Source organism: Trichosurus vulpecula, chromosome 6, assembly GCF_011100635.1.
Source record: "Trichosurus vulpecula isolate mTriVul1 chromosome 6, mTriVul1.pri, whole genome shotgun sequence".
Taxonomy (NCBI): Eukaryota; Metazoa; Chordata; class Mammalia; order Diprotodontia; family Phalangeridae; genus Trichosurus; species Trichosurus vulpecula.
The window spans coordinates 60,951,093-60,974,710 of NC_050578.1; positions in this window are offsets into that span (position 1 = coordinate 60,951,093).

Consider the following 23,618-nt stretch of genomic DNA (forward strand, 5'->3'; position numbering starts at 1 on the left):
CCTTCCTGACCTCTTTGCAGCTTTTGAGACTCTCGATTGCACTCATTTTACTACTCTCTCCTCTCTATGTTTTAATGTCAACTTCTTTCTCTGTTTGCCTCCTTCTTGTCTGCTGTTTCCTTCTCAGTTCCCTTTTCTTGGTTTGCATGCAGGTCACATCCAGTAATCATGTATGTCCCCCAAGTCTTTGTCTCTTCTCTCCATATGCTTTTTTTTACTTTGTGATCTCCTCAGCTCCTATGGATTAAGTTATCATCTCTATGAAGAGGTTTCTCAGATCTATTTGTCCTGTCCAAATCACTCTCTTGACCTTCATTCACTCTTGCATTTCCAACTGTCAAGATATCTCAAAATGGAACTTCTATAGACATCTTAAACTTAAAATGTACAAAACTGAACTCATTATGTTTCCCTCCAAACCTTCATCTTTTCCCAATCTGCTATTGTTGAGGGTTCCACAATTCTCCCAGTTACCCACTCTCACAAACTAGGTGTCAGCCTGTTACCCTGAATGTTTCTCATTCCATGCATTCTTAATTTTTTTTTTATCTCTCCCCTTCTGTCCTCTGACCGCAATCACTCTGATACAGGACCTCATCACCTCATACCTGGACTATTCCAATAGTCTTTTTGTTGTTCCCTTCCTTGCCTCAAGTCTCTCCCCATTCCAATCCACTAAGCTATGACATTGGTCTTCGTAAACTGCCATCTGACCATGTGAATCTTCTTTTCAATCAAGTACAGTGGCTCCATATCACTTCCAGGATCAATAAAAATTCACTGTTGGGCATTCAAAGTCTTAATTAATCTAGTTCCCTCCTATTTTCCAAATCTTATTATACATTATTTATTCCCACATAAGTTATAATCCGGTGACATGGGACTCCTTTATTATCCCTTGAAAATTATCATCCATCTCATGATTCCAGAGAACATTTTCTTTTAAAAAAATCTATTTTAATCTATTTTCATTTGCAAATTTACCCCACCCTCCCCTTCCTCACCCACTGAAAAGGCAAGAAAAATAAAACCCATTAAGATATATATATATATAATGCAAAACAAATCTCATATTAGCCATGTTTCAAAAAAGAAGGAAGGAAGGAAGGAAGGAAGGAAGGAAGGAAGGAAGGAAGGAAGGAAGGAAGGAAGGAAGAAAGGAAGGAAGGAAGGAAGGAAGGAAGGAGAGAAGGAAGGAAAGAAAGAAAAAAGCTGCAATTTGTACTCTGAATCCAACAGTTCTCTATCTGGAGTTTTTGGAGTCATGGATAATCATTGTGTTGATCAAAGTTACTAAGTCTTTCAAAATTTATTTTCTTTACAATATTGTTGTTGTTTTATACATTGCTCTGGTTCTGCTCACTTAACTTTCCATCAGTATATATAAATTTTCCCAGGTTTTTATGAAACCACATAGTTCATCATTTCTTATAGTCTGATATCATTTTTTTATAATCATATGACACAATTTGTTCAGCCATTCCCCATTTGACAGTAATCCTTTAAGATTCCAATTCTATGATGCCACCAAAAGAGCTACTATAAATATTTTTGTATATATTAATTATTTTCCTCTTCCTGATTTATTTGGAGTATAGATATAGTAGCATCATATCTTGGTCAAAGGGTATGAACATTTTAATGTTTTTTGGACGTAGTTCCAAATTGTGTTCCAGAATTGTTGAACAAATTCACAACTCCAACAACAGTTGGGCATTTTTCACTTGCCCACTCATTTGTCTTAAATTTATTCTCTCCTCATTTCTGTCTCCTGTTCTTCTTCAATTTCTTTAAATTTCGTGTAAAATTTTCTTTCTATATCAAGGATTTAATGATTTCCCCTTAAATCTGGTATCTTCCCTTTCTTAATTAATTCCAATTTCTCCTGCATATAACTTGTTTCTACATAGTTGTTTACAGGTTTTCCCCATTCAACTGTGAGATCCTTGAGAGTTAAGATTTTTTTTTTGCGTGTCCTCAAGACCTTGGCAAAGTGCCTGGCACATAGTAAGCACTTGACAAAACTGTTTTTTTAATATTCTTTTTTTATTTTTCATTTATTTAATATTTTTAGTTTTCAGCAGTGATTTTCACAAGAGTTTGATTACAAATTTTCTTCCCATTTCTACTCCCCCCACTCAAAGATGGTATATATTCTGATTGCCCCATTCCCCAGTCAGCTTTCCCTTCTGTCACCCCACTCCCCTTTTCCCTTGCTTTCTTGTAGGGCAAGATAGATTTCTATGCCCCATTGCCTGTATATCTTATTTCCTAGTTGCATGCAAAACTTTTTTTTTTGAACATCTGCTTTGAAAATTTGACTTCCAAATTTTCTCCCCTCTTCCCTCCCCATCCACCTTCCCTAAGAAGGGAAGCAATTCCACATAGGCCTCATGTGTATCATTATGCAAAACCCTTACACAATACTCATGTTGTGAAAGACTAACTATATTTTGCTCCTTCCTATCCTATCCCCCCTTATCCATTTATCTCCCTTGACCCTGCCCCTTTTCAAAAGTGTTTGCTTTTGATTACCTCCTCCCTCTATCTTCCCTCCCTTCTAGTGCCCCCCCCCCCTTTTTATCTCCTTCCTCCTTCTTTCCTGTGGGGTAAGATACCCAATTGAGTGTGTATGGTATTCCCTCCTCAGGTCATATCCAATAAGAGAAAGATTCCCCCTCACCTGCCCCCTCTTCCCTTCCTAGAGAACTGCTTTTTCTTGCCACTTTTATGCAAGATAATTTACCCCATTTTATCTCTTCCTTTCTCCCTCTCTCAATATATTCCTCTCTCATCCCTTAATTTTATTGTTTTAGCTATCATCCCTTCATATTCAACTCACCCTGTGCCATCTGTCTATATATATATAGATAGATAGATAGATAGATATAGATATAGATATAGATATAGATATAGATATAGATAGATAGATATAGATAGATAGATAGATAGATAGATATAGATAGATAGATAGATAGATATATTCCCTTCAGCTACCATAATACTGAGGTCTTATGAATTATACACATCATCTTTCCATGTAGGAATGTAAACAAAATAGTTCAACAGTTCAACATATGTCCCTTATGATTTCTTGGTCTTGATTACCTTTTCATGCTTCTCTTGATTCTTGTGTTTGAAAGTAAAATTGTCTATTCAGCTCTGGTCTTTTCACTGAGAAAGCTTGAAAGTCCTCTATTTCATTGAAAATCCTTATTTTGCCTTGGAGCATGTTTCTTGGTTTTAATCCTAGCTCCATTGACCTCTGAAATATCATATTCCAAGCCCTTTGATTCCTTAGTGTAGAAGCTGCTAGATCTTTTGTTATCCTGATTGTGTTTTCACAATACTTAAATTGTTTCTTTCTGGCTGCTTGCAATATTTTTTCCTTGATTTGGGAGCTCTGGAATTTGGCAACAATGTTCCTAGAATGGGGGACCTTTTTCAGGAGGCAATCAGTGGATTCTTTCAATTTAAATTTTACCCTCTTGCTCTAGAATATCAGGGCAGTTCTCCTTGATAATTTCTTGAAAGATGGTATCTAGGTTCTTTTTTTGATCATGGCTTTCAGGTAGCCAAATAATTTTTAAATTATCTCTCCTGGATCTATTTTCCAGGTCAGTGGTTTTTCCAATGAGATATTTCACATTGTCTTCCATTTTTTCATTCCTTTGGTTCTGTTTTATAATATCTCAATTTCTCACAAAGTCACTAGCTTCCACTTGCTCCAATCTAATTTTTAAAGTAGTATTTTCTTCAGTGGTCTTTTGGACCTTCTTTTCCATTTGGCTAATTCTACATTTCAAGGCATTCTTCTCCTCACTGGCTTTTTGCAGCTCTTTTGCCATTCAGGTTAGTCTATTTTTAAGGTGTTATTTTCTTCAGTAATTTTTTTGTGTCTCCTTTAGCAAGTCATTGACTTATTTTTCATGATTTTCTCACATCCCTCTCATTTCTCTTCCCAATTTTTCCTCTACTTCTCTAACTTGCTTTTCCAAATCCTTTTTGAGCTCTTCCATGGCCTGAGACCAGTTCATGTTTTTCTTGGAGGCTTTTGATGTAGGCTCTTTGACTTTTTTGACGTCTTCTGGCTGTATATTTTGGTCTTCTTCGTCACCAAAGAAAGATTCCAAAGTCTAAGTCTGAATCTTAATCCATTTTCACTGCCTGGCCATTCTCAGCCAACTGCTTATCCCTTGAGTTTTCCGTCAGGGTATGACTGCTTGTAGAGTATAGAGTACTTTTTCCCAAGCTTGAGCTTTTTCTACACAGCAAGCTTTGCCACACCAGCGCTCCTCCTCCCCCAAGAACTGCCAACTGGGACTGCGACTCAGATCTGAACAGGCTCTGCACTGCCCCTCTGATTTGCCACTTAATTCCTCCCACCAGGTGGGCCTGGGGTTGGAAGCCACTGCAGCTGTAGTTCTGTAGCTGCACTACCTCCGCTGTTCCTGGTGCAGTGGCCAAACCCGAACTCCTTTCACTCTGTGCTAGCAGTTTTTTTCCCACTAACCTTCTCTGTTGTCTTTGGTGTTTGTGGGTTAAGAAGTCTGGTAATTGCCACAGCTCACTGATTTATGGTGCTAAGGCCTGTTTTTCCCAGCTCCTGGTCTGGTTGGTCTGGGCACCGTCTGGTTGGTCCGGGGGCAGCCCGCACTGGACTCTGCTCTGCTCCCAGCTCCGTGTGCGATAGACCTTACCCAGTGATCATCCAGGCTGTCCTGGGCTGGAGTCCTTCTTCCATCTGCTATTTTGTGGGTTCTGCAGTTCTAGGATTTGTTTAGAGCCATTTTTATAGGTGTTTGGAGGATCCTGGGGGAGAGCTTTAGGCCAGTCCCTGATTTCCAGCTGCCATCTTGGCTCTGGCCCTCATTGTGATAAGACTGTTTGTTGACTGATTTCTAGTTCTAAATACATGATCAAACATTCCTTTGAAAGTAGTATTAGGGAAGCAAGCTTTACCTCAGGAGAGCATTTGCTTCTAGAAACCAGTTTGCATTTTTGACAGAAATGTCTATTTCTGTTGAATACCTGCCAAATAAGTCCAACTAATGTCTGGATTATATTTTCCCTTCCATTGATGAGTAATTTAATGAGAGTTACTACACCAGTCAATTGTTCAGACATCACAGAAATAGCTCAGTTTATCTACTTGTATAGTCTCTTCTGCACTAATTATAATGAAATCCATCTAGAGTCATGTTAATAACATTGTTTTATTTGTCAACTACTTTTCCTTATAATTGAAAGTAAGAAGGAAATTCATACTCTTCAATGAATTCGAATTTACCTTCCTTTTAAAGACTAATCCTTTAGGTATAATTCTTTGTTCTTTCAGGCTATTCCCTTTACTTAATTAAAATATTTCTAGTAGATTCTTATTAAAAGGTGTGAATGTGCAGATGAGATCTGTCTTCACTGTTTGTACTGTATGATGTCATACTGATGAAAATAACACACATAAGAACAAGCTTTCCCCTTGTTGTAGCAGCTCCTAACTGATGTGCCATCTGCTACTTCATATCTACTATATCATTTCATGCAAATGGCATGTTTTCCCTTGGACATTACTACCAGCTTGAAACTATTTCCAAATATATATTTTTTAACTCTCTATTTGCATTTCATTTGAAATTTTAAATGTTACTTTGTTACATTGTCTCACAATCACACAGCTTCCTTCACATGCTACATCATTATCTGACTATCCAAACAGTAGTCCTGATTTTGCCTTTAAAGCTGATAATAGACTCCTTTTTCTTCTCAACGAATGCTTCTATAGCTAAAATTAAGTCTCAAAAATACATAATCATAGTTGATCTTGTGAATAAAAACATACTGTTTAACCACTGAAAATATTTACCTGACAAACTATTTCTTATAGTTTTAATAAATTTGCCTATTGAATCCAGGGGAAATTAAGCTGGGGTCATGATAACACTGAGCAGCTAAGCTACAGGGGTAGGAAGTTGATGTTAGGAGAAAAATCGTGAATGTCACCACCTTCATCATAAGTGAGGATGACTTCACCTGTGAGAAGGGTGAGGACATTGGCCATATTCCAAGACAGAGTGCTTTTGATTTTTTTTTATTTTACATTCTCTCTAATATATTTCTGGGACCAGGAGAAATAGTAGGAATGTTCCCATCTCTCTACCACTGCTCAGACACCTCTGCAACTTTGAGATTCACTCTAGCCACTTTAACCTAGCCAGGACAGTTCACTGTTATAGTCATCACCAACCCATGGATCATTTCCCCTTCTTTGTTTTTAACAATCTAGTCACTGAATCCTGGCCTTTCTCTTTACTCAAATGTTGCGCTAATAAATGTTTAACAACCAACTCTCCAAAACAAATGTATATAAAACATACTTTTAATTTTCTGCATTATTAACATTTTATCCATCATTTTTAAAATCTACTCAATCAACAAAACAATAAATCAAGCAGTGATTTATAATATTTGCTGATTTCTGGGGTCTAGTTGCTCAATCTGAGTATTTCACAATTGGTCCTAATGAGCTGGTATGAGCTGGTTATAGCACACAACTAATCTACTCTTTCTTTATCTATAGGTTTATTAGTTCCCATGACTGCAGAGCCCCTGATCAGTAAGAGGGCTTATTGGAAGTGTAGCTTTTTTCTAGCTGAAAGGATAGACTTAGTGATCATGGGATATATAAGCTTCACAGGATCAGGGAAGCCTAAGGAGTGTCTTCTTACAAGTTACATGCCCTCTTTGTATTCTTCTGTCCAGTGCCATTGGTTTCCTTGCTCTTCTTCAAGTAAGAAACTCTATTTTTCAGGCTAAGGCTATTTTCTCTACCTGGTCCCCATGCCTGGAATTCTCTCCCTCCTTTTTCCTTCCTGTTGACTTCCTTGGCTCTCTCTGGCTCCAAGTACCAGATTATATTCCACCTTCTATAGGAAATCTTTGTGAATTCTAGTGTCTTTCCTTTTTATCCTGTATTTAGCTTGATTGTACAAAGTCTTTTACATGTTTCTCCCTTGAGGTTAGGGGCTTTTCCCTTTCTTTGTATCCCCAGTCAGTTAGAACAGTGCCTGACATATAGCAGATTCTTAATACATGCTTATTAATTGATTGATTAACCAAAATGAGGAGAGAGAAGACATTTACAACTGGTAAGGAGGAGGGTTCAGGGAAGACTCCATAGAGGATATGGCATCTGAGTTGAACCTAGTAAGAAAACAAGGATTCTGGGAGGCATAGAGGAAGACAATATTGATTTTACTCACAGAAAAATGGCTAGTTTGAGTGCAGATCAGGGAAATGGAATATCCACACGACTAGTGAATCAATATTTCTAAGGCACAGTTACACTATTTAACTCCTTTGGTGAAAAAGTCCTCAATAGGTCCCTTTTGCTACTAAGAAAATTAGAAGCTCTTCAATTTGGCATTTAAAGCTATGAGAGTATGACAATCAGCCTACATGTCTCTTTCCCATCACATAGTTTTTGTTTGTTTGTTTTGTTTTGTTTTCCTGTGAAAGGAAATAAAGCTGTCTGCAGAACTTGATTAGCCCACAGGGCTAAGGCACAAGCTCTGTTTCCCTTAATAAAACTTCCTTGGGTATCTAGTTTGATGTGACTTCCTGGGCATAGAAGGGCATAAAAAGGACCACCCAAATGGAGGTGGGGCGTGCCAGATACACAAAGACAGGGACACAAGGTAACCTTGGATACAAAGGCAGTAGAAGCTGGAAAAATAGAAGTCTGTAGAAAATCATGCTTGAGATGATGATTTATGAAGGGAACCAGGAATTCCAAGAGGTTAATATGTGGAGGGCAACTATTCTAGCCAAGAAGAACTGCCAGAGCAAAGACAGAGAGGAGGGAGATAGAGTGTCATGTGTGAAGAAGATGAACAATTCCTTCCAGTTGCAATACACTCAAATTTTACTTAGTGTCACCTGATATTCAAAAAGCAGAGATGAATTAAGCATCTCACATACAGAGCCAGATAATTATATCATTAAAAGCCATTGAGGCAAATCAGTTTCTTTTTGTTTGTTTCCTAAGGGGGGAAATGCATTTTTAAATTTTAAAGATACTATTTGAGCCTTCTATAGAAATACATAAGATAAATGAAAACTCTATTTTTACTAAAATGTTTCTAATTACTCTTCCAGTTGAAACTACAACTGGAATTAATCTTCTAAAATTGCAGCACTAGAGTTATTAATGTATGATTGAAAGTATTTCCCACAATGATGAAACAAAATGTCTGCCTCCAAAAAGGCTACCCATAAATTCTAAGAATGTATAACTGCATATCATAATTAGAATATATGATCCTCTTCCCTCCAACTATAGACTATGGCCTTTCTGTTTTCTTTTTCTAGTTCTCTGACAACTTTAGATTAAAACAATACAAGTAAATCCACTGATTTGGATCTACTGGGATCCATGTAATAAAATATTCAAGTGAGAGGGAAAACTTAAATCAAAATTTCACCCATTTAGGGTCAAACATCTAGAAGGTTTCTGGCATGTTTCTTCTACTTAGTATTGTCTATAGATATGAATAAAGTACAAAACAGGTAGGAGGGACAGTCTTGGTTGTCATCACTTATACATTAAAGCTAAGTGTGTTGTTGAAAGCCTACTGTTGTGCTCATAATTAGCCTCATAATTCTCTTCAGAAACGGATTCCCTGTGGAAATAAAATAATTCAGAAATACAATAAATGAATGTTATTCTATTTCTGTCCTTTGCACAGCAGATACCCAATAAACATTTAGTGGATGACTGAAGATGGTAAAAATCTTTTCCTTATTTATATTAAGAACTGATTCCTTTTGTAACCTGAGAATTTAGGCAGAACTTTATCTTCTGGATTCTTAGAATATAATATGGCTCATTAAGGGAATGAGGATATTGGCTCATATTACTCAGCAATAATGTACATAGTAAAATTGATCTGTGAACTCATCAATGGCACTACTTTATTTTTCAGAGTGGAAGGGTGCATGCAAATGTATGATCGATTCACACTTACGAATATATAACTTCAAGGGTTAGGCCAATTTCTATCTTGTTTATGCAGTTTTCCCTGATAATGGGAAGCTTTAGCACCTGTAGAAGAAGATGAACAATGTAGAAGAGAGACTGAAACCATAATGTTCAGCTGCAGTGCCTGGTAGTGAGTTTAGGGGGACATTATAGCTGTCTTCAAATATTTAAAGGCGGGTGTGAGAGAGGAAAGCTTATGAAAGTATGCATGCATTTGAAATTCTAAGAAAACAGTGTTCTGTTTCATGTACAATAATCTTTTTATTGTACTAAGTTATGGAAATGCTTGTTTTATTCCATAAATTAAAATAAATTAAACAAAAAAACTATAAAAATAAATAAGAAATCAGTGTTCACAAAAGGATAGGTAACATCTCCTGAATTAAAATTCTACAGATGAAGTCAGCTCAGGAAAGAATGAGAAACTCAAGATATCTATCTATTGACAAATAGATACATAGGTGAACAGATATATAGTCAGTCAATAGTAAATAAATAATTATTAAGTACCTACTATGAGCCAGGAACTGTACTGTGTTGTTTGGTACAATTATTAAAAGAAAGCGTCTCTGTCCTCAGGAGCTTAGAAATGAATGATGGAATATTTCTCTCTCTCTCTCTCTCTCTCTCTCTCTCTCTCTCTCTCTCTCTCTCACACACACACACACACACACACACACACACCTGAAAAGCAGGAGTGAAAGGGTAGATGTTGAGAAGGTACTTGTCATAAGGAGATGATGTCCTTAATGAAGTCATTTGGGAGAAGTCCAAAATGAGTACAGTAGTGTGACAAATAAAAAGATACCTGTCCTGTACTCCTCTCTTAAATGAATGTTAAGAAGTTCATGGTTTCATTCTCCAATCAGAGGGACAGAGGATACTGATGCACTTTGAGTACCAAAGCTGATTGAATCTTGCAGGATGATGGAATTTCCCAATGATGAGTTATCTGGGAATATGGTAAGGAAGTCAGAGAAGCCCAAAAATTTACAGCAGAATGAGAAATACAGAGAGACAGAGATTGATAACTAAAACTAGAAGAAAGGGCAGGTAACAGAATGTATACAGGAGACTTGTTTGGTGCCCCAAATCATTGTTAAAAGGAACAAAAACAGAATGAGCCCATGCTGAGTATGTAAACTAAAGTTGAAAGAAAAAATTATGTTTATTTTAGCTTAATTAAAGAAAAGGATACCTGGGATGGATGGAATAATGATAATTGAAAGTATAATGTAAAAGGCAAAGTTGCTCAATTCTATTTTTTCTTGCTTTTTTTCTCAGCTGAAGAGAATGATCTTTACAGTGGAAAGGAACTCCCCAATATATGACTGAGAGGGAACAGATACCCAAGCCAAATAGAGAGACAGTGAAAGAGCATCTGATCACTTTGGACAAAATAAGGCCAGCTTAGAAATAGACTACATTCTTGGTTAATAAGAGAAATTACTAGTAGATATGCTTATAGGTCCATGGTCAAGGACATTTGAAAGTTTAAGGAACTAGGACCCTACAGCACTGGAGAGGGACAAATGACCTTTTGGGGAGTAAAATGTATTTTTTGTTCTGAAACAAAAAATCAAAAAACATAAACATTTCAAAATATAAAGAAAAACATGGAAGAGAATTGTATGACAATGAATATCTTTTACATAAATTTTATTTAACAAAATATTTATATAATGTTTACAAAGTAGTTTAAAATTGTTCTATTTTTGTCCCTTTTATATTTCATTATTTTCTATTGTACATCAATTTTTTTTTTACTGATAAGCCCTTTTATCTATGTTCATCATTCTACTCTGACTCAGAATCCCTGAGCCTGAGTAGATACTCTCCCTTATACCAAATATGCATGATCAAGTAACTTGGTTACATTTGAGAATGCAAATATCATTTTGTAACCGTAATTAATCACCTCTATGTCAAGAATTTGAAAATGTATTTAAAATTATTTCCTTTGACCATGGATAGAGCACCAAGCCTGCAGGCATGAAGACATAAGGCCAAATCCAGTCTCAAACACTTAGTATCTGTAGGACCCCAGGCAAGTTGCTTGACTTCTGCCTCAGTTTCCTCAACTGTAAAATTGGAATGCACCTACTTCTCTGGTTTGTTGTGAGGCTCAAATGAGCTAACATTTGTAAAATACTCAGCATACTGCCTGGCCCTGTTTTATTCCTTTCTTTCATCCTTTGTAAAGGCATAATGGGTCACTGCTTTGGTTAGATTTCAGAAGCTTTCACAGTTAGTTGCCTTGAGATTGTTATAATGGTCTTCATAGAAATTTTGATTCCATTCATTTTATTTTATGTAAATTTACTTTTTTTGTAGGGTGGGCCACATCTCTATATAACAACGTGTTCATCCATTCCGCAATTAATAGGCACCAACTTTGTTTTCTAGTTCTTTGCTGCTAAAAAGTGTTTCTATAAATAATTATTCTTGAATTGAGAACATGCCTAACATTGACTGCAGCCAACCATTACACTAACTAAGAAGTGGTTGTGGTTGTGAGGGAAAAGTAGGCCACAAGAGCATGGACATGAGCCTGAGTCCCCCTCTTTTTCAGTTCAGGGGAGGGCTATAAATGGGTGTAAACTGGTAAATTTTTAACAACTGGCTCTCCAAAAGAAAAAAAAAGAAAATGTATACATGATACATGTGTAAGTATAATTTTCAGTATTAACATCTTCTCCCTAACTTTTCTAAATCGAGACAGTCAACAAAAAGATAAATCAAATCCTGATTTGTAGCCATTGCAAGTTTCTGATGTGTAAATGATCACAGTGAAAATTTAACAATTTGCTCTCAGGAGTTAGTATGAGTTGTGTCCAATAAAACCTTGGGTATAGTACTAGCATATATCTTTATGCTCCCAAGATACTGTTCAAGAGTTGTGATTTTTAGGGGTGCAAAATAAAGCCATTCTCCTGGTCCTTACCCAAACTTTACTGGGCTTACACCTGCCAGCCCAACTCCTAAGTGCTAAGCATGTTGCATGCACACACACACACACACACACACACATTGCAGCCAATGAACAAATCCTTTTATCCAAGCAAACAGAAAACAGAGAAGCATATAGCTTATCTGTATAAGATAAGAAAAAATGAGAAAATACAGGAATGAATGGTCTCTCCACCTGGCATCTATCTGAGGTGGGGGGGGGCGGTGAGGGAGAGATATGTGTAAACACACTTAAGACAAGAGAAAGGCCCATCTCACCCAAGGGAAACTTCCCTAAAGTCTCAAGGGAGGCAAGCTAGAAATCAGAGACATATTGAGAAGCCTGTTTCCCCTACAAGTCTGGAGCAACAAAAATATTCATAGTAGCGCTCTGTAGTAACAAAAAACTAGAAACAAAGACGGTACCCATCATTCTGGGAATGGCTGGAAAAACCAATCTATGGTAAATGAGGGTAAGTGCAGTAGGGGTAAAACCCACAGGCAACTTGCCCCAGAAAATAGGCTGCTTTTGTCCCCAGAGGACTTATTTTACCTAAACCACAACAGAGATCTGGAAATATAACTGAATGCTTGCTTTGAATTACAGTGAGATCCCTCACAGAGTTAACCCAGCAAGAATTGTTCAACAGCAAAGGCTTTATAACACACCCCATCCCCCCCTCCCCATTGCCTAGGAGGTGACAAATTTCATGCTCTGATGGAACAGAACTGAAGGGGCTTCTGTCAATTCTAGGATATGGGTATCTACCTTTTCTCAAGGAGGGACTACTAGGACATAAATTTAAAAGATGGCTAAGCGGAAGCCAAACTCTGAGTAATTGGCAAGCAAAAAATATAGTCCTGGAGAACAGAAACAAAAAAAAGCAAGAAATATACCTCCTCTTCTTGGCAGTGAATCAGAAGTTGAATAGGATAGAATATCGTCATGTATGGTCACTATATTTATTAGATGTTTTTGCTTAGTACTGTTTCTTTATTGGAAGGAAAGGTTTGATGATCAATCAGTGGAAGTTTTACTCCCTAGAAGTGACTGATATAAAAATAAAAGGCATCAATAAAACACACACACACACACACACACACACACATATACACACACATATATGTACATACATAGATGAATACATATTTAAAGAAAGTTATCATGGAACATTGTCCAGGCATTGCACTACTGATGGGTTGGAACAGAGGATAAATTTCATTCTTCAGAATTACTCTCCCTATCCTCCCCATACCCCAAACAGCCCAATTCAGTTTGCCAGTTTAAAAACAGCCTCATTCTTTCAGGTACAAAACTGTGGAAACTTTTATTACAGCTATAAGAGTGAATATATTTGAAATCAGTTTATTTTCAATGGAAAAGAATTAGGATTTTAATGGGTTAGATGGACTCCAGGCCCTAATGATAGTGATCACCTAATGACTGCCCTAGGACTCTTGGTGGAAAACCTAGGTTATTCTTTGCCATCCAACTGTTCACTTCATCCATTTCACTGGGCCTAAGTTCCTCCAATTTAAGGGTGACTGGAAATTAAAAGCAGATTAATCACTCCAAGACAGGATGGGGAGGAGAAGGAAGCTATTGGCTATGATTAAAATGACATTTAGGAATTACCTGTTCACTTCCAAATTATCTCTATTCTTCATTCAAATTCATATCTGAAAATTGACTATAAGTAATGTGGAAGAGATAAGGTTCATTTAGAATCAATCAGTGAATAAACATTTATTAAGCACCTAATGTATACCAGGCACTGTATTAAGTACTGGAGATGTGAAGAGAGGCAAAAGACAGTCCTTGACTTCAACAAGCTCACAGTCTAACGGGGGAGACAACAAGCAAACACATACACACAAATAAGCTATGTTCAGGATAAATAAACAACCAACACAGGGGAGGCAATAGAATTAAGAAGGGTTATGGAAAGTTTCCTGTAGAAGCTAGGATTTTCATTGAGACTTAAAGAAAGCCAGGGAAACCAACGGATGGGAGATGAGCAGGGAGATGATTCCTGGAATGAGGAACAGCCAGAGAAAAGGCCCATCGCCAAGAGATGGAGCGCCTTATTTGAGGAAGAGCCAGGGTGGCAACAACACTAGAACAAAGAGTATTTGGCAGGAAGTAAGGTGTAAAAAGACAATAGAAAGGTAGGAGGGCCTTGGAATGTCAAAAAGAGAATTTTGTATTTGATCCTAGAGACAATAGGGAGTCACTGGAGTTTATTGGGTAGGGTGGTGACACGGTCAGACCTACGGAGCTATGTGAAGAAAATGTCCTCCTTTTAGAATTATTATGTCAAATATTAGCTTCATCAAATTTATAAAATCTTATTAATTCTTACCATGTTTTCAAGCCATTAGCAGTCTTCTACCTGGCAAATGATCCTTCTCTGTTAAGAGAATGTTACTGTGAAACAAAATTAGAGAGAAAAAAAGAATAAAAGGGTCATCTCCACACGGAACTGGCAAAATCACTTTTCTTGATGCCAATAAAAGCTGGCAAAAATCCAAACAAAGTGCTCCTGGGCAGAGAATGTACTTGCCAAGCTTTGCCCTAAAGCAAATTTGTACCTTAGAGAAGGAAGCCAGTGAAAATAAGGGTCTGTAATGGAAGTGCTGACACACGCTTAACTATAGCTTTGCTACTGGGCGCCACTATAATGCAGTACATATTTCTTTGTGGAAGAACTGAAAGCTGAAATAATAAAGCTAAGCTTTATGATACCGAAATTCTCTGTTTTTTTTTTACCTCCAGGGAGAAAAACAATTAGAGACAGACAATCTACCTAAATAGGCTGGGGGAACTGCACAGCTCTATCCATGCTTCATTACCTTCCCTCCTCTTCTCACATTCCCCACAAATAGGCTGATTATATTTACCTGACATCTTCACACTTCCCTGCTGAGCTGGCCCAGGATGCTCAAAGCTGAGCCGAAACATACGATGCTTCCTCTCTGCAAGGAAAACTTTCAGGGCCCTTTTAAGGGCCCTGCACTCCCATCATTTTTTGCAAGTAGTTGAAATGTCTTGCCAACTTGCAGAAAATGGCAGTACTCAAAGGCACTTACTGAAAAAAAAAAATCAACTCACACAATTGCCAAATCGGAGCAAATTTACCTCCATGGGGCAAATGCTTCTAAGATGCTGTTAAAAAAAAGGAGACTTGGAGTTCTAGAGGAGGGGAAAGATAGCATGCCTCTAAAAATAACTTACTACCTTTAACACTTTTCAAGTTGGAAAAGAGCTTTAGAAAAATGACATTCACATTTAGGTGACTTTCTGTCCCCATTTCAAGCCCCTAACTGCTACAATAAAATTAAGGAGGGCAGCCAGAGAAAATGTCCTTTCTAGGGCTCTCCCTTGGCTTGAAAATAGTAAAGAAATAATAAGTTCCCAAGCTGTTTTCCTTCCACCTGCTTTAAGGAATAAGCTATACATCTATGACAACATGAAGATTTTAGAGAATTCTTAGTTGCTCTCATAAGAAATAGACATCACTCTATTTTCTGACAGTTCAGCTAGTAGAAGAAGTGACATTTTTCCCTTAGTCACCGGGCCATAAGTCTGAGTAACTAATCTAATAATTGGATGTGAAGCATCAAATTAGAGACCAATATTACACGGATGAATTAATGACATTTCATTATGTATTACTGTCTCCATTAAAAACACTATGACTAGATGAAACTTAGGAGAAATTTGGAGGTCCTTCTTATTTGGAAACTCCAGATATTTGCTTAAATTCTGCTCTAATTCAGTATTGTGCAAGGTGAAAGTTAGGAGCCTACATTTACTGAAGCTTTCTTATTTGGAACATCATCGATTGCTTCCTAGGTTGTATGGGTTTAAATTCTGTTGTGCTGAAGACCGTAGCACAATACCAAAAGGGAATTGAGTGGCCATTGAGTATCTGGTGGGGCTGCCAGACTACAGAGTACATTAAGTATTTCTTTGAGTCTTATTTATTTTTTTGTTACATTGATTATGAACTGACCTAACTATCAAGTGAAAGAAGTGTGGTCTGTCTTCTTGAACCCCCAAATGCAAGAAACCACGCTTTGTTCTGTAAGTAATAAAATAGGCTTAAAAGCAGAAACTAGACTTAATAGGCCCCCCTGTGTTTCTCCTCTCTCATTTGCACCTTCCAGCTTCAGTGTTTGTTATGGCTGAATGGCCAGCATTTACGCAGTGAATAAAAAGCTGCCTTTCCCACCCTGGGACCCCATTCTCAAATTATTCTGTATTTTCAAACCTAACCTGCTGTTTCGGATGAAAAGGAGTGTTGTAGCCCTGTCTCTGCATTAGTGGAGCATGGAACACAATTTAGGCTGGATCAAAATGATTAACAGGCACTGAGGCCTCCTCTGGCCCTACACCTACTGTGGGCTATCCTGCCATTTCAGAAGGAAGATTTCTAGCAGGGGGAACATGTTAGTTGGGTTGTAACTAGTAATGGTACCTTCCATACTTATGTCTGGCAAATGTAGAGGACAATTCATTTTGTTGACTTGGATGATCCATCCTTAGAAACCATACTGGTTTCATTATATTTAAACATGTCCCATCTCTCTTCTTCCTTCTTTGTTCCCCTTCTATGTCATAACTACTTTCTTTCGTCTTTCAGATCTAAAAAGTATGATTGACGTACTCTGCGTTAGTGGAAATATGCATCTCCACTTATAAAAGCGGTGTGCGATAAGTGCAGGACAAAGTCAAATCTTTCTTACTGTTCACTTATTTAATCCTTTGCAAAAATAAATAAATAAATAAAAAAGCAGACCTGAGATTTCATTGCTATAAGGAGCTCCCAATGAGGAAAGTTCATCTATCTGCCCTTACTAGCCGGATGACATTGGAAAAGCCACTTAACTTCAGTTTCCTTAACTGTAAAATAGGGATAATATTAATAGCACCTACCTCAGAATTGTTTTCAGGATCAAATGAAATATTTGGAAAGTGCTTAGCAGAGCATAGTGCTGGGCACACAGTAGGAGCTAAATAAACGCTCATTTCCTTCCCTTCCTTTCTCTCCACTCCCGTGCATATAATTTTTAGCCTACAAATTCTTTCCTTGAAAGATTCCCCGAGGTACTCAGAGAGTAGGTGATATGCCCAGGACCTTTATTTTTCTCTACTCACCCTTTGCTCTATTAATTACCTTCAGTTTAACCTGTGTGTCTCTTATTGTTTTCCTACTGTCTCTCTCTAAGTCTTTTGAGCTGCTTGAGAGAAAGGACTGTGTCGGTTTTCCTTGTATCACTAGAGCTTAGCACAATGACTGGCATATAGGAAGCGCCTAATAAATGTATATTGACTGAGGAATTCATGATTAATGATTATATAAATGCTGTGTTTTACTCATAGACTTATCATACATAAATATATACAGACTGGCTTCAGCATCTTTTGCAGCACTAACACTGTTTTGTTCTGCCTAGGAATAAATAGCTTTGATTGGATCCAGTCCATGTTAATATATTCCCTTCACTTTAACCATCACGTTTCATTCACGGAGTATACTCCAAACATAAAACGTTTCATTTGATCCCACTTCCCTGCGTCTATAGCACAGGTCATGATCTTTTCTTTATAATCAACTTGCTCATTACTATCCAGGTGTTCTTTTTTCAGTCTCTCATTTTTGTGATTGAGGGATAATCTGTCTTATATTAACCAATAAATCATTCAATACAAATTTATTAAATGCTTATTATGTGCCACTGAAAATGCAGAAAGGGTCAAAAGACATCCCCTGCCCTCAAGGAGCTTATGATATAATAGGGGAGACAACATGCAAATAAACATATATAAAGCAAACTCTAAATAGATAGAATATAATTAGCAGAGGGGAATCACTGGAATTAAGAGGGATTGGGGAAGGCTTCCGATAGAAAATGGGATTTTAGGTGCAGCTTAAAGGAAGCCAGGCTGATCAGTAGTCACAGCAAAGGAGGAAGAGTGGACCAGCCATGGGGGGCACAGCCAGAGAAGAGTCATAGAGTGTCTTATGGGACAGCAAGAGGGCAAATATCATTGCATAGAAGGGTATATATGAGGCATTAATATGTAAGAAGACTAGAGAGTTGAGGGGCGGGACAAGGTTATAAAAAGCTTTGACTGTTAAGCAGAACATTTTGAATTTGATCCTAGAGGAAATAGGAAGCCAAAGAAATGCACCGAGTAGGGGGAAGGTATGGTGGACCTGTGCTATAGGATAATCCCTTGAAGATGGAATGGAGGAAGGACTCTAGTAGGGAGACACCTGAGGCAGGCAGTTTACTATTTTAGTAATCAAGGCATGAGGCTATGAGGGTCAGCACCAGAATGGTGGCAGGGTCAGAGGAGAGAAGGAGATGTATTCTAGAGCTATTTCAAAGATGAAATTGACAGGTCTTGGCAACAGATTGGATATAGGGGATGAGAAAAAGTGAAGAATCCAGGATGATTCATAGATTGGGAGCCTGAGGAATTGGGAGGATAGTGTTGCCTTGTACAGCAATATGAAAGGTCTCAAAATCCAAAAAGAGAACACACTATAATATGCCCAAAGATGGTGTAATATAATATACAGCAATAATAAAAATAGCTCATCAAGAGAGGACATTTATATTTTGTAAAGTGCTTTCCTTACATAAATCCTATAAAGAGGTCAGTATATAATTATTTCCATCCTATAGATGAGGACACTGAGGCTCAAAGAGTAGAGCCACTTAGTACCTGTGTGGCCAAACTCCACCTAATTTAGATCTTTAGCCTTCAAGTGTATTGCTTCCAACATCCTTCCCTGTCCTGTGATATCTTTTATTTCAATTATTCAATTGTGTTAATGGGTTAAATAACTTTTTATTAGGCTGACCCAGAAGGCAAATTACCATTTCTTTGTGAAAATGGATTCAGACTATTTGAAAGGACTGCCAGAAAAAAGCCAATTTGTACTATAGGTTGTGGTGCTTCCTAGTGAATTGGTGGGGTAAGGTGGGAAGTATATTGAATTGAAAGTCTGGAGACTCTTAGAACAAGAATCACTAATATAGCAAATGGCTTCACCATGGCAGTTCACATCTTGTTTGTAATGATATTTGGGTCTCAGTGTTTGTTTTTTTTATATTTATTTGAATTTGAATGTAAATTTCTTGGATAATGGATCAATGTGTCTTTTATGGGTTTGCTTGGGTCATGTGCACTTAAAGCATTTCATAAATAATAACAGCTATGCCTGGAGTGAGGCAATAAACAACTTAAATAAAAACTAGAAGGTTATTTTGAAAAGAATGATATAGAGATAAGAGTTGGAGAACATGATAAATTAGGTTAAAAATTTTAAAGTACATATTTCTTCAAAGCAAACAAACATTACAACTCTTCTTGTTCTATCTCAGAGTTCTTGAAACTAATAAAGAAGGCAATATTTCCATATTATGCCACCATGGGAAATCTTCAATTTGCATAACATTTGCAGCCATCACTCTTTATGGAATGCTTTTCTGAATGGCGAGGAAGGCACATATATACAGAATAAAATGATGAAGGCTGACATAAAAAGAGAAGTGTGATGATTTGTAGCAAGGGGTGGGAGGTCTGAGAGCTGATTCTGATTCTGCTTGGAGAGCTGCGAGACCATGGTCAGGCCACTTGATCTCTTTGACCCTCATCAATAATAGGAGAGAGATATACTAAATTCCCCAGAGACATAACTTTTGTTACTCAAGAAAGAAGTGTTGTAAGAGGAAGTAATCAATAATTGATCCTACAAAAAATAGCCCTAGCAGCCAGATCCCTCTCAGAGCCAGCCCAGCATGAGGTCGACCCTGCAAGCCTCGGCCCAGCACCACATGAGCAGCTACCCTTCCTGCTGCTGCTGCTGATGTTTGATTCTCATTTGCTGGGCCAGGGTCTGTGACAGTGTGGCCTGCACTGGATCATACTTCACTCTCACCCAGGAACAACAGAGAAAGAACTGGTGGAGCCTGAATGCTGACCAAAGATACTTTTTCTTTACTTTATTTTTCTTCGTTTTTTTTGTCTGGGTTTTATTTCACACTAGCTTTATGGAAAAGTGTTTTGTATGACAATACATGTATCACCTATGTCAAATTGCTTGCCTTCTTAATGTGGGGTAGGGGAAATAGAAGGATAGGTAGGGGAGATCGATAGAAGGATAGATAGGGGAGATACAATTTGGACCTCAATTTTTTTTAAAAGGAATGCAAAAATTGTTTTTACACATAATTGGGAAAATAAAATGCCAAATATGATTTTTTTTTCTTTATTTATTTTTGGTTTACCACACACGGTTCTACATAGTTTTGAGTTCCAGTTTTTCTCCCCTCCCTCCCCCCTCCCTCCCCAAGACGGCATGAAGTCTCATATAACTGTCATGTATAACTTCGCATTGAATTAATTTATGCTCTAGTCAAGTCGTGGAGAAGAATTTAGACCAATGGAATGAATCATGAGAAAGAAGAAACAGAACCAAAAAAACCCAAAAAAACAAAAAAACAAACCCCAAAAACAAAAACAAAAGAGAAGCAGAAAAGGCGAGCATGTAGTGTGCCTCAGTCTGTATTCAAACTTCGCAGTTCTTTCTCTGAATGAAGATAGCATTCTCCATCGTGAGTCCCCTGGAGTTGTCCTTGCCCCTTTAGGTTGCTGAGAGAAGTGCAGTATGTCAGGGTTGGTCCTCACGGAATCCACATATCTGTGGCTGTGCACAACGTTCTCCTGGCTCTGCTCCGCTCACTCAGCATTATGTCGTGTAGGTTTTTCCAGGTTGTTATGAAGTCTGCATCATCCCCATTTCTTATGGCACAATAGTATTCCATCACCTTCATATACCACAGCTTGTTCAGCCATTCCCCAATTGATGGGCATCCCTTTGCTTTCCAATTCTTGGCTACCACAAAGAGAGCTGCTATAAATATTCTTGTACATATGGGTCCTTTTCCCGCTTGCGTGATTTCTTTGGGATACAACCCTAGAAGTGGTATTACTGGGTCAAAGGGTATGAACATTTCTATAGCCCTTTGGGCATAGTTCCAAACCGCCCTCCAAAATGGCTGGATCAGCTCACAACTCCATCAGCAATGTAACAATGTTCCAATTTTCCCACATCCTCTCCAGCATTTATCATTTTCCTGTTTTGTTATTTTAGCCAATCTGACAGGAGAGATGTGGTATCTAAGAGTTGTTTTGATTTGCATTTCTCTAATCAGCAGCGATCCAGAGCATTTTTTCATATGCCTGTAGATAGCTTTAATTTCTTCCTCTGAAAACTGCCTGTTCATATCCTTTGACCATTTCTCAATTGGGGAATGGCTTGTATTCCTATATATTTGGCTTAGCTCCCTGTATATTTTAGAAATGAGGCCTTTATCAGAGATACTAGTTGCAAAGATTTTCTCCCAATTTTCTGCTTCCCTCCTAATTCTTGTTGCATTGGCTTTTTTGTACAAAAACATTTCAATTTGACATAATCAAAATTATCCATTTTGCATTTTGTAATGCTCTCTATCTCTTGTTGGGTCATGAATTCTTTACTTTTCCACAAATCTGATAAGTAAACTATTCCTTGCTTTCCCAAATTACTTAGAGTATCAACTTTTACTCCTAAATCATGAACCCATTTTGACTTTATTTTGGTATATGGTGTAAGATATTGGTCTATGCCCAGTTTTTGCCCTACCATTTTCCAATTTTCCCAACAGTTTTTGTGAAATAGTGAATTATTAGCCCAGAAACTGGCTTCTTTGGGTTTATCAAAGAGTAGATTGCTAAACTTGTTGATTTCATCTACTTGTGTACCTATCCTATTCCACTGATCCACACCCCTGTTTCTTAACCAGTACCAGGCAGTTTTGATGACTGCTGCTGTGTAGTACAGTTTAATATCTGGTGTGGCTAAACCACCATCCCTAGCATGTCTTTTCATTAATATCCTAGATACTCTAGACCTCTTGTTTTTCCAAATGAATTTTGTTATTATTTTGTCCAGCTCAGTAAAAAAATTTTTTAGTAGTTCGATTGGTATGGCACTGAATAGATAGATTAATTTAGGTAAAATTGTCATTTTTATTATATTAGCTCGGCCTAACCATGAGCAAGTGATATTTCTCCATTTATTTAGATCTGATTTTATTCGCGTGAAAAGTGTTTCATAGTTATGTTCATATAGGCCCTGGGTTTGTCTTGGCAAATAGACTCCCAAATATTTTATAGTGTCTTCAGTAACTTTGAATGGAATTTCTCTTTCTATCTCTTGCTGTTGGGCTTTGTCAGTAATGTATAGGAATGCTGAGGATTTATGTGGGTTTATTTTATATCCTGCAACTTTGCTAAAGTTGTTTATTATTTCAAGTAGTTTTTTACTTGATTCTCTAGGATTCTCTAGATAAATCATCATATCATCTGCAAAAAGTGATAATTTAGTTTCTTCTTTTCCTATTCTAATTCCTTCAATTTCTTTTTCTTCTCTTATTGCTACAGCTAATGTTTCTAGAACCAAATTGAATAATAGGGGTGATAATGGACATCCTTGTTTCACCCCTGATCTTATTGGGAATGCATCTAGTTTATCCCCATTACAAATAATGCTTGTTGATGGTTTTAGGTAGATGCTATTTATAATTTTGAGGAAGGTTCCCCTTATTCCTATGCTTTCTAGTGTTTTTAATAGGAATGGGTGTTGTACTTTGTCAAAGGCTTTTTCTGCGTCTATTGAGATGATCATATGGTTTTTGCTAGTTTTGTTGTTGATATGGTCAATTATGCTAATAGTTTTCCTAATATTGAACCAGCCTTGCATTCCTGGAATAAATCCTACCTGGTCATGGTGTATTATTCTCGTAATGAGTTGCTGCAATCTTTTTGCTAATATTTTATTTAAAATTTTTGCATCAATATTCATTAGAGAAATTGGTCTATAATTTTCTTTCTCTATTTTAACTCTACCTGGTTTAGGTATTAGTACCATATTTGTGTCATAAAAAGAATTTGGTAGGACTCCTTCTTCACCTATTTTCCCAAATAGCCTGCAAAGTATTGGAATTAGTTGTTCTTTAAATGTTTGATAGAATTCACATGTGAAACCATCTGGCCCTGGAGATTTTTTCCTAGGGAGTTCGTTGATGGCCTGCTCAATTTCTTTTTCTGATATGGGGTCATTAAGAAATTTCACTTCCTTCTCTGTTAGTCTGGGCAGTTTATGTTTTTGTAGATATTCATCCATATCTCTAAGGTTGTCAAATTTATGGGCATACAGTTGGGCAAAATAATTCCTAATTATTGTTTTGATTTCCTCTTCATTAGAGGTGACCTCACCCTTTTCATTTTTGATACTGGTAATTTGATTTTCTTGTTTCTTTTTTTTAATCAAATTGGCCAAAGTTTTGTCAATTTTATTGGTTTTTTCATAAAACCAGCTCTTTGTTTTATTTATTAATTCAATAGTTTTCTTGGTTTCAATTTTATTAATCTCTCCTTTGATTTTCAGTATTTCTAATTTGGTATTTAATTGGGGGTTTTCAATTTGCTCTTTTTCTAGCTTTTTCAGCTGTCTGCCCAGATCATTGATCTCCTCTTTCCCTATTTTATTCATGTAGGCATTTAGAGATA